This window comes from Hyaena hyaena, unplaced genomic scaffold (genome assembly GCF_003009895.1).
Source record: "Hyaena hyaena isolate Hyena2069 unplaced genomic scaffold, ASM300989v1 scaffold_104, whole genome shotgun sequence".
In the NCBI taxonomy this organism is placed as follows: Eukaryota; Metazoa; Chordata; class Mammalia; order Carnivora; family Hyaenidae; genus Hyaena; species Hyaena hyaena.
This window is the reverse complement of record NW_024080736.1, coordinates 1,795,138-1,806,764: the sequence shown is the minus strand read 5'-3', so window position 1 is coordinate 1,806,764 and position 11,627 is coordinate 1,795,138. Positions and strand designations below refer to the sequence as shown.

The 11,627-nt window shown below is 42.5% G+C and overlaps 1 long non-coding RNA gene across 1 annotated transcript; it reads left to right on the top strand.

Annotated features, from left to right (window-relative positions):
- The first annotated feature begins 64 nt into the window (after positions 1-64).
- LOC120234194 lies at positions 65-10,298 on the top strand. Its single transcript, XR_005529011.1, has 3 exons — positions 65-202; positions 1,736-1,808; positions 9,866-10,298. It is a non-coding gene; the product is annotated as an uncharacterized LOC120234194 (long non-coding RNA).
- The last annotated feature ends 1,329 nt before the right edge of the window (positions 10,299-11,627 follow it).

Sequence of the window (11,627 nt, the reverse complement as noted above, 5' to 3'; positions counted from 1 at the left end):
GCAGGGCTGTGGGCCCCCGGGTGGGCGGGGCCTGGGCTTTGCTTCTAGACTCCGCCTCCCGGCCACGCCCCTCAGCGTCCCGGATGTACTCTGCCTGAAGAGGATGGGTGGCCCGGGCATCTCTTAACGCCGCGTACAGCTGCCGTAGCTGCGGCGCCTTCTTCAGCTAAGGATTTGAGAGGCTGAAGGGCGGGCGTGACAGGTGACTGAGCAGAAATAAGCCCATTTTTGTTTTGGTTGTGGGATGTTGTTTTGTTTGGGTTTTTTTTTTTTAACTTTACGTGAACTCCCTGGGAATTCTTTACCAAGGCGTGAAGGAACAGTGTGCTAAAGAGAAGAAATTTAGCCCTTTAAATAAACTTGATGAAGTGCTGTACCAAGTGAAATGGCTAATCCACCTGCTTCTGTCTCAGTCGCCTTTTGTTTTCTGCGCCCACAGGCAAGGCTCTGTCTAGCTAATGAGAACTTGTATGATAGAAGAAGGTGAAGTCCAAGGTCCTCTTAGGCAATTTTTTAGCAAGACATCATTTCTGGGAGAGATTTTTTTTTTTAATTTTTAATGTTTTATTTATATGTGAGAGAGGGAGAGACAGTGTGAGCAGGGGAGGGTCAGAGAGAGAGGGAGACACAGAATCTGAAACAAGCTCCAGGCTCTGAGATAGCTGTCAGCACAGAGCCCGACGCGGGGCCCGAACCCTCGAACCATGAGATCATGACCTGAGCGGAAGTCAGACGCTTAACCGACTGAGCCACCCAGGCGCCCTTCTGGGAGAGATTTCTTTCTTTTTTTTTTTTTTTTTTATGTTTTATTTATTTCTAGGAGAGAGAGAGACAGCGTGAGCAGGGGAGGGTCAGAGAGAGAGGGAGACACAGAATCTGAAACAGGCTCCAGGCTCTGAGCTGTCAGCACAGAGCCCGACGCGGGGCTCGAACCCAGAACCGCGAGATCATGACCTGAGCGGAAGTCGGACGCTTAACCGACTGAGCCACCCAGGCGACCCTCTGGAAGAGATTTCTAATGTCAACATGATTGACTTAACTAGTACTGTAAAAAAAAAAAATAATAACGATAAATCATGTTCTTAGGGAGAAACCACCTAAATAGGCAATTGCTAAACAAATCTATACTGGGTGTTACATCACAGGCAACATTTAAATCAAGCATCCACATGGATCGCCTAATGTGTGGAGATATGACTACAACATCACAACACTGGAGACGAGGATATCTAGCTATTGTAAAGGAATTAAATACTGTAAACTCTTACTAGGGCTAACAGGACTTTAACTTTTCAAAGTCACCAAAGAATTTGACTATGAATTTGTGGTCCCTTTGTTAGTTGGAAAAGAGGTACTGAGATTCAACCCATGTTGGCCTCTGTGAAACTTTCCTTTTCCTCCCAGGACAGTTCATCAGCCTCTCTACTGAACCCTGTCTGGTGCATACTGCCCATGGTTTGGTTCCAGCCTAGATGTTTCCTCCTCCTCCAGGAAGTCTTCCCTGATTCTCTGGGACTGGATTAAATGATTCAGTGCACCAATTTGTTTAACATGTGTCATCCAGTAGTGGGATAGCCTACTTGTATATTTTCCCCCATTATGTTTTATTTCTTTGAAGGAACTCTGGATTTATCACTAGTATCTGGTATAATGCCTGTCTCGTAAATATTTGTGGGATTAATGAATAGTGAAAGTGTACTCATAATTTTGAATTTGTGCTTTCCTTTTCCTGCAGCCTGAAGAGTTAAAACAGTGGTTCTCGGGATACCTGGCTCGCTCAGTTGGAAGAGGAATAGCTGGATAGCTCGGTGAGAGGACCATGCAGCTCTGGACCTCAGGGTTTTGAGTTCGAGCCCCACAGTGGATGTAGAGATTACTTTCAAAAAATAAATAAACACAGGATTTCTCAGTTTAGGTAATCTCTATACTCACCATGGGGCTCAAACAACCCCAAGATCAAGAGTTACATGCTTCATGGACTGAGCCAGCCAGATGCCCCAGGATTCCTTTAAATTCTTAAGGACCAAAAATAGCTTTTGTTTATATGGATTATATTTATTGATATTTACTGTATTTGAAATTAAAACTGAGGAATCAGAAAAAATATTCACTTTAAGATAGTAATAAACATTGCATGTTAACATAATGTTTTTATAAAAAATAATTTGAAAGGCAATTTTTTAAAGTTTATTCAATTTGAGAGAGAGACAGAGTGAGTCAAGGCGAGGCAGAGAAAGGGAGAGAGAGAATCCCTCCATGAGTGTGGAGCCCAAAGCAGGGCTTGATTTCACCACCGTGAGATCATGACCTGAGCCTAAATCAAGAGGTGGATGCTTAACCGACTGAGTCCCCCAGGCGCCCCTATGTCATAAACTTCTTAGGTGTAGGGAGTCCCTGTCTGTCCTATTAACCTACACATCCCCATTTCCTAGCACTTAGTAGGCCCTCAGTCAGTGAATGAATCCATCACTTTACATCATTGCTTTCCTGGCACCAGCAATTGTGCCTGATCTATATAAAGAGTTCAATACAGGGGTTTCTGGCTGGCTCAGTCAGTAGAGCATATGAATCTGGATCTCGGGGTCATGACTTTGAGACCCATGTTGAGCATAGGGTTTACTTAAAAAAAAAAAGAAGAGTTTAATATATGTTTGTTAAATAGAAAAACACTCACATGGCAAGCCATTGTAATAAATGGGATGTGGGCTTGATCCACTAGGATAAAGTAAGACTTACTGGTTGAGAAAGCTAAAACTCAACTTGCATGTTTGTCCATAATCGAGTCTAAGTTTGGTAAACTATTAACTTTTTAAAAAAAATTTTTTTTCTGAGAGAGAGAGAGAGACAGCATGAGCAGGGGAGGGTCAGAGAGAGAGGGAGACACAGAATCTGAAGCAGGCTCCAGGCTCTGAGCTAGCTGTCAGCACAGAGCCCGACACAGGGCTCAAACCCATGAACCATGAGATAATGACCTGAACTGAAGTTGGATGCTTAACCGACTGAGCCACCCAGGCACCCCTAAGTTTGGTAAACTATTAAATGAGATTGCAATCCTTTCTGAAAGGACACCAGCTGTAACAAGGGAAGTAGAAATGTTCAGCAACCTAGTGTCAGAAAAGACCGGGTCAAAGTGTTCCACTTCAAAGATGCACCAATCAAGGTCAATGAGCAAGAAAAGGGCCTGGATATCCATCACCAGTTAGAGACACATAAGAGCCCGGCTTCAAAGGCAGCTGTGACCCTGTGAGTTTTACTGTGAGCCGTGGGTGTTCCCTCTGAATTGTTTGTCATGTTGATGCTGCTTGGCTGCCTCACCGTGAAGACTGGGGAAGTTATCGCCTCTCACATTCAATTCCTAGAATAGAATTAGGTGATAAATATACAATGAACAAGTCTAATTATATAACGGGTAGGAAGGGATGCCTGCCCATATTCAAAAGGGAGAATGTTGCCCATTATGGATTTTTCATGGAAGGTTGACAGTTGGTGGCGTGCACATTGCATGAGTGGGTTATAGTAAGAGCTTTGCCAAAGGAACATTTCTAGAAGCACCATTCTGAAAAGAAGATACATGGTAGATATATATATAGTCTACCAAATCTCCATATTATATGGAAGTTATGGTGGCTCTTAGATATGGTCTAAGATGCTCCAGGATATGTTTTCTGGTGTTAGAATCTCAAAGCAACTTTGAGGCAAATGTTGAGAGCACCATGATGAATTGAATAATATCACTGAAACTCAGGCAAACATCTCTGTATTTTCCACGGTAAATTTCAGAAATAAAGGAAGAATCTAAGGTTTTTTTCTTTCTTTCTTTTTTTTTTTTGGTAATTGGGGGCACCGATTACCAAATTAATTTCAATCTAATGCTAGTGTCCTCCCAATGAGTGCCCAAATTCAATAGGTGTATGCAGAAATTGAGGTCAAACAAACACTTGTAATTTAACAGGACAGGGAAGGGAAAGGAAAAAATCTTGAGCTGAGGAGCTGAGTTTTTTTCTAAGATTTTATTTTTAAGTAATCTTTATACCCAACATGGGGCTTGAACTCCCAACCCCGAGATGAGATTAAGAGTTGCATTCTCCACTGACTGAGCCAGCTAGATGCTCCTTAAGCTGATGAGTTTTAGATACGTGGGCAGGTACGGTGACCACAGAACCCAACAATCTTCAGGAAGAGTTTGGGCCATTTGTCACTAAGGGTCCTGTTGAAAGTCAGAGCAGTGACCAGAGCTCTGCAAAAGTGAGTGCTGGCAGGAGAACACATAAACAATCTGGGAGGGGTCTGGCCTCCGGTCACTGGACTGAGATTAGATCTGGCCAGAAATCATTGATACTTCCTCTTCCTTGTCTCCCAGATCCAAACTGTTCCTATGCATTCATTCACTTTACAAATATTGATGAATGAGTGCCTACGAGCTGTGAAGTCGGCAGTGAATGAGACAGATGGGGTTCCTACTCCCAAAGAGCTCTCACCCCCATGGGAAGTGGGGGAGACAGTCTGCTCCAGAAAAGTCTCCCTGAAGATGGGACCTTCCCACTGAGATCTGATGGACAAGAAGGGGTCAGGTGATGGGGGACAATAAATGGTGACAAGGCTGAGAAGGGTAAGAACCTTGATCGTGTAGGACTCTCTGTAAGCAGCGTGAGGAGGGGGCAAGTTCTAAATGCTATCAGAAGTGACTGAAGGGTGTTAAGCTAAGATCTGATTTCTGTTTTGAAAAGATTACCCTTGCTCCGGAGGGGAGAATGGGTTATAGGTGAATAAAAGTTGAAGCAAAGAGACTAATTTTGAGACTCTACCACTCATCTGGGTACCATTTATCAGGGTGACTTGTGGTTGGTAGTAATAATGGAAATAGAAAAAAGTGGACTGATGGGATTTTGGGGGTGAGGTCAACAGGATGGACTGTGGTAGTGAGAGAGGAAGAAGAATCCAGGGCAAGTCCTGCACTTTTGGCTTGAGTGACCAGGTGTATTGGGGTCTTCTTAAAATTTTTTTTTTGTTTTATTTATTATTTAAATTTTTAAAAAATTTTACATTTATTTATTTTTGAAAGACAGAGTAAGACAGAGCATGAGCGGGGGAGGGGCAGAGAGAGAAGGAGACACAGAATCTGAAACAGGCTCTCAGGCTCTGAGCAAGCACTCAGCACAGAGCCTAATGCGGGGCTCGAACCCATGAACTGTGAGATCATGACCTGAGCTGAAGTTGGATGCTCAACCAACTGAGCCACCCAGGCGCCCCTTGTTTTATTTATTTTTGAGAGCAAGAGAGAGCATGAGCAGGGGAGGGGCAGAGACAGAGAGGGAGACACAGAATCCAAAACAGGCTCCAGGCTCTGTGCTGTCAGCACAGAGACTGACACAGGGCTCAAACCCACGAACCTTGAGATCATGACCTGAGTTGAAGTCAGGTGTTTAACAGACTGAGCCACCCAGGTGCCCGGGGGTGTTCTTTACTGGCATAGGAGGTCGGGGCAGGGGAGGGGAGATCTGGAGGGAGTGGTGTGGAAAGATCAGACCCAGAGTTCTATTCTGGCTATGTTGAGGTTGAGGTGCCAAATTAGCAATGAGGCTGGGGTTCCTGGCAGAGGCTCAGGTCAGTCATAATGACTTGAGCATTTCAGCACCGTCAGCAGTGGGGTACCAGAATGTACCTGAGGCAGTGGGGCCAGCGTCGGTATCAAATGCTGTTGATTTCACCTTCTCAACCTAGCTCAACATGTCCACCTCGCCCCTTATCCGCTACCATCCCTCAGGTCCAACCCTCTGCTCTTCCTTGGGCCACTGTAATTGGTCTTTGACTCCCTGCTTCTCTACTTGCTCTCCTTTAATCTGTAGCTGGTGTGATCTGTTGAAAATTTAATCAGATTATGCCTGCCCAGTTTAAAACCCTTTAACTTGCTCTCAGGGGCACCTGGGTGGCTCAGTCGGTTAAGCATCCGTCATGCTGTCTCTCAGAAATAAATAAAACATTAAATATAAATAAATAAAAATGTAAAAAAAAAGATGAATCTGCTACCGATTCATCCTTTAAAAAAAATACCTTGCTCTCAGGAAAAATCAAATCTTTACCTGCCCACAAGAAGGGTTGCCAAAGAAAATACAGGATGCCCAGTAAAATTTGAATTTCAGTAACAAATAACTTTTAGCATAAATATCATCACTTACCTTAAATTAAACTCAACCTGGGATCTTGTAATTTTTGTTTATCCATTCCTTTTGAGAGAGAGAGTGCATGCACACGAGTGGAGGAGGGGCAGAGAGAGAATCCCAAGCAGGCTGTCAGCACTCACAACCCTAAGATCAAGATCAGCTGTATACTCTACCAGCTGAGCCAGCCAGGAGCCCCTAAATTGGTTCTATTCTTTTTTTTTTTTAATTTTTAAGTGTTTATTTATTTTGAGAGAGAGTGAATGAGCGAGCGCAAGTGGGGAAGGGGCAGAGAGAGAGAGAGAGAGAGACAGAATCTGAAGTAGGCTCCAGGCTCTGAGCTGTTAGCACAGAGCCCAATGTGGGGCTTCAACCCACAAACTGTGGGTGGCTCAGTTGGCTAAGTTTCTTATTTTGGCTCAGGTCATGATCTCATGGTTCATGAGCTGTATTGGGCTCTCTGCTGTCAGTTCAGAGCCCGTTTCTGATCCTGTCTCTCTCTCTCTCTCTCTCTGCCCCTCCCCACTTGTGCACTCTTTCCCTCTCTTAAAAGAAACAAACATTTAAAAAAGGTATATAGGGGCGACTGGGTGGCTTAGTCAGTTAAGCGTCCAACTTCGGCTCAGGTCATGATCTCACAGTTTGTGGGTTTAGGCCCCGCATTGGGCTCTGTGCTGACAGCTCAGAGCCTGAAGCCTGTTTTGGATTCCGTATCTCCCTTTCTCTCTGACCCTCCTCTGCTCATGCTGTCTCTCTCCCTCCCTCAGAAATAAATAAAACATTAAAAAACATTAAAAAAAAGTATATATATATATATATACTTTATATATATATATATTTATATATATATATAAAACCTGGGTGGCTCAGTGGGTTAAGCGCCAGACTCTTGATTTTGGCTCTGGACATGATCTCAAAGGTTCGTGAGTTCAGATTCAAGCCCTGTGTAGGGCTCTGCAGTGACAGTGCGGAGCCTGCTTGGGATTCTCTCTCTCCTTCTCTCTCTCTCTCTCTCTCAAAAATAAATAAACATTAAAAAAAAAAAAAGATCCATAGGGAGAGGAAGAGAGGAACTCACCCAAAACACTTAAAATAATTGATTCATATTTGGATCCAGATCTGAAGAGGCTGTTTAAGATATGTATGCTTCTTTGAGTACATTTGGTTTAATTTTACTTAAAAGGACTCACTGAAGAAGTTTCAGCTGACACAGTGTTATTGCTTAGAAAATCCAAATAACAAAATATTGGTTTTTCCAGTTAAACTTCTGTGTATTAATCAGATCTGTCTCAAAAGCCATTCATCAGGTTGGGGAGGGTATCTTATTATGTGAAAAAGCTTTTTCATTTAGATGTAAAACTAGACCTATCATATCAGGAAAAAAGAAAAGTTCTTGACATTTTTATATTCTGAGAATACAAGGTCATGTTGCTCAAAAGAATCTGAGTATACCTACTATTGATCCACCAGGTAATATGAATTAGCCAGTTTTTAACAAATGACCCAAGCACCCTCATTTAATTATCTTTATAGAAGTAAAATGTAGGGGAGCCCGAGTGGCTCAGTCAGTTAAGTGACTGACTCTTGGTTTTGTTCAGGTCATGATCTCATGCTTTTGTGAGTTTGAGCCCTGCATCGGACTCTGCTGACAGTGTAGAGCCTGCTCGGGATTCTGTCTCTCTGCCCCTCGCTTGCTTGCGCACGCTCTCTCATTAAAAATAAATAGGACCTTGAGGTGTTATGCTGAGTGAAGTAAGTCAGGCAGAGAAGGACAAATATCATATGTTTGCACGTATAGGAGGATTAGGAGGAACTTAACGGAGGACCATGGGGGAGAAGAAGGGGGGAAATGGTGGGGGAAAGGGAGAAAGGCAAACCATGAGAGACTCTTGAATGCTGACAAAAACTGAGGACTGATGGATGTGGGGGGGAGGGGGGATGGGCACGGAGGGGGGCACTTGTGGGGATGAGCACTGGGTCTTATATGGTAACCAACTTGACAATAAACTATTTGTAAAAAAAAATAAAAATAAATTTTAGACTTCAAAAAATAATAAGTAAGGGACACCTGGGTGGCTCTGTTGGTTAGGCATCTGACTTCAGCTTAGGTCATGATCTCACGATTTGTGGGTTCAAGCCCTACCCACGTCAGGCTCTGTGCTGACAGCTGGGAGCTGGAAGTCTATTTCAGATTCTGCGTCTCCCTCTCTCTCAGCCCCTACACCACTTGTGCTCTGTCTCTCTCTCAAAAATAAATAAACATTAAAAAAATTTTTGAAAAAGGACATTTTATAGAGGATGCCATATAAAAAAATAAATGAAATAAATACATAGAAATCCAAATGCTTAGACTTTAAAGGTTCTGAACAAGATTCCCTGCCCCTAAACTCAAAGATTAGCCTTTCTCCCACACCCGTGCAGTCCCTCAGCTGTAGCTAACCCAACTGCGTGCTGTTTCTCAAAATAAATATTTAAGAAATAGCCAAAAAGTGTTTGAGAGCTGTGATGAGTATGTTATGGTGAAAAAAAAAAAGGATATGGGTGTTTGGCTTACTGAAAGGTTTTATTTTCAGAAGTACAAGCTTTGGGAGGTAGAATCAGCAGCCACATTTATGAGAGGGTCCTGTGGTCACCAAACAGCTCTGTATCTTGAAAATGATGGTGATTACATGAAGCTACACAGGTAGTGAAATTGCATAGATCCACATGCACACGCACACACACACGCACGCGCGCGGGCACATAGAACTAGTGAAATCTGAGTAAGCTTTATGGATTGTGTCAATTTCATGGTTATCATATTTATTGTATGATATTATACAAGCTGTTATCATCGGGGGAGGCCAGGGGTAAGGATGTACAGGACATCCCTACACATTTCTTTGTAACTCCCTGTGAATCCACAGTTATTTCATGAAATTAAAAAAAATTTTAATGTTTATTTTTGAGAGAGAGAGAGAGAGACAGAGTAAAAGTGGGGGAGCAACAGAGTGAGAGGGAGACAGAATCCAAAGCAGGCTCCAAGCTGTCAGCACAGAGCCCGATGCGGGGCTTGAACCCACAAACCACAAGATTAAGACCTGAGCGGAGCTGAAGTCTAACGCTTAACCAACTGAGCCAGCCACGTGCCCCTTTGTAGTTATTTCAAAATGAAAAGTTAACCCAAACACATGACACTGACAACAAAAACGTAAAGACGGCAGTCAGATGGCGAACGAATTTGAGTGTAGATTTTATTTCTTGTCCTTGTGGTGTGTGAGGGATGACCATTCTTGAGGAGAATTCTCTCTTCTCCAGGAATGGTTCTCACGTGGCTTCAGGAAGAGAGGATGACGCACAGTCTGTTGATGTCCTTTTTTTCTGGGAGCACACATGCAATCTATCATCACATTCTTTCCAAGAAGTGAACTGAAAGACTTAAGAAAGATTCTGCTCTGTCCTTACCAAGGCTCTGTTAGAATCAGGAAAGCACAGTTTTTAGAGTAACAGTGAGCTTGAGTTCTTACTTTCATTCTCTCCTGGTTAAAAACAAAACAAAATGAAACAAAACCCCAAAATTCAGTTGGCATTTACAAGGTGGTTTTCAGGAAGTCCTCAAGTAAAGATGCCGTTCAGTGTTTGTTACCACTGAAAGTGTGAACGCGGAATGAGAGTTGATGTTTGTTTATTCAATTAAATGTAGTTCCCTTCTGTTTTTGTTTCTGTAGTGGCCAATGTGTTTGCCGTGTAGCAAGCCAGCCAAGGCACTGAACGCCTAAATAAATCAGAGAATTCTTTGTCTAAGTTTGCCCTTCATCACATGAACAACCAAAAAGAGTATTAATACGTTAAACCAACAGAGGACTTAAATGGGAATTGGATGCTAGCAATTGCTTAACAAGTGGAGAATAGTAAACTTTTAAAACTGTAAATACTTGTTTAAAAAGACAAATGTTCTCATTCACATGTTGTCAGCGGAATTGTAAACTGGTACAATTTTCTCTGGAAGAGATGCTGGCAGTAAATACTCAAAGTCATAACAATATTCATATCCTTTGACCCAGTAATTCAATTTCTGGGAATTTGCCCAAAACAAATAATTAAAAAGAAGACATAAACTGTGTTATAAAGATGCTCCTAACAACTCTGTATAATACAAAAATCCAGAATAAGTTTTAATGCCAAATAATAAAGGAATGTTTGTTTTTTTCTTTTTAAAATTTTTAATGCTTTTCTTTATTTATTTCTGAGAGAAAGAGAGAGACAGCATGAGCAGGGGAGGGTCAGAGAGAGAGGGAGGCACAGAATCTGAAGCAGGCTCCAGGATCTGAGCTAGCTGTCAGCACAGAGCCCGATGTGGGGCTTGAACCCACGAACCGTGAGATCATGACCTGAGCCGAAGTCGGACGCTTAACCGACTGAACCACCTAGGTGACTCAGTAAAGGAATGTTTTAAGTAAATTGTGGATTTCCAACCTGGGGGACTATTATATAGCTATGAAAAATGGTAAACATGCTATGTGCCAAATGTAAAGGTGCTTATAAATCAATTCACAATCCTCAAAGCATTTTATAGAAAGGTATGCACTTATGAATCATCTTCCATAGAAAAAGGAGCAAACTGTAAAGTACTTTTCAAAAATGTTTTATTTATTTTAAATTTTTTTAAAATTTATTTTTATAGGAGAGAGACAGAGAGACAGCATGAGCAGGGGAGGGTCAGAGAGAGACAGGGAGACACAGAATCCGAAGACAGGCTCCAGGCTCTGAGCTACCTGTCAGCACAGAGCCCGACGCGGGGCTCAAACCCACGAACCGTGAGATCATGACCCGAGCCGAAGTCAGACGCTTAACTGACTGAGCCACCCAGACACCCCTGTAAAGTACTTAATTAAGGTGGAAAATGAAATTTATGTCCTTGGGTCTATAGGATAGATTTTAGCAAAATGCAAATAAGTAGAATAAGTGTAAGATGAGTGTGAGGAAATTCAAACTTGTAGAAATACTTCTCAGTTTTCAAGTTACGTTCTGAGATGAGGCACAACACACTTTAGAACCGATGACTGGTCTTTAACCTCTGGATACAGAGGGCAGCAAGCTCTCTTTGGAATGCTCTGGATGTAATCACTAGTGTGCGTAAGACTACACAATGATTCTCAAGGGTTTCCAATGAGCAGCAAACTGCCAGCATCTTGCATGTGGAATCCCTTAGAGGCAGTAAAGTTATTTTGAAAGATAAAAAAAAAAAAAATCACAGAGGTCCAGATTTGGCTGGCTTCAATACTCTCGACAGACAGAGTGGCCAGTCTCCTTTAATTTTATCAATTAAAGGAGGGGAAATGATGATCTCCTGGCTTTTGTGTCTACCTTCTAACTTCCAGGTGTTTAATTCATTCAGCCCTGCAGTGCTGCTGTACCAAACAGCCACATTCAGTAGGATTTAAAGCCATGTTTCTTTGGCTACATCTAACCTTGAGTCCTCACTGCTGG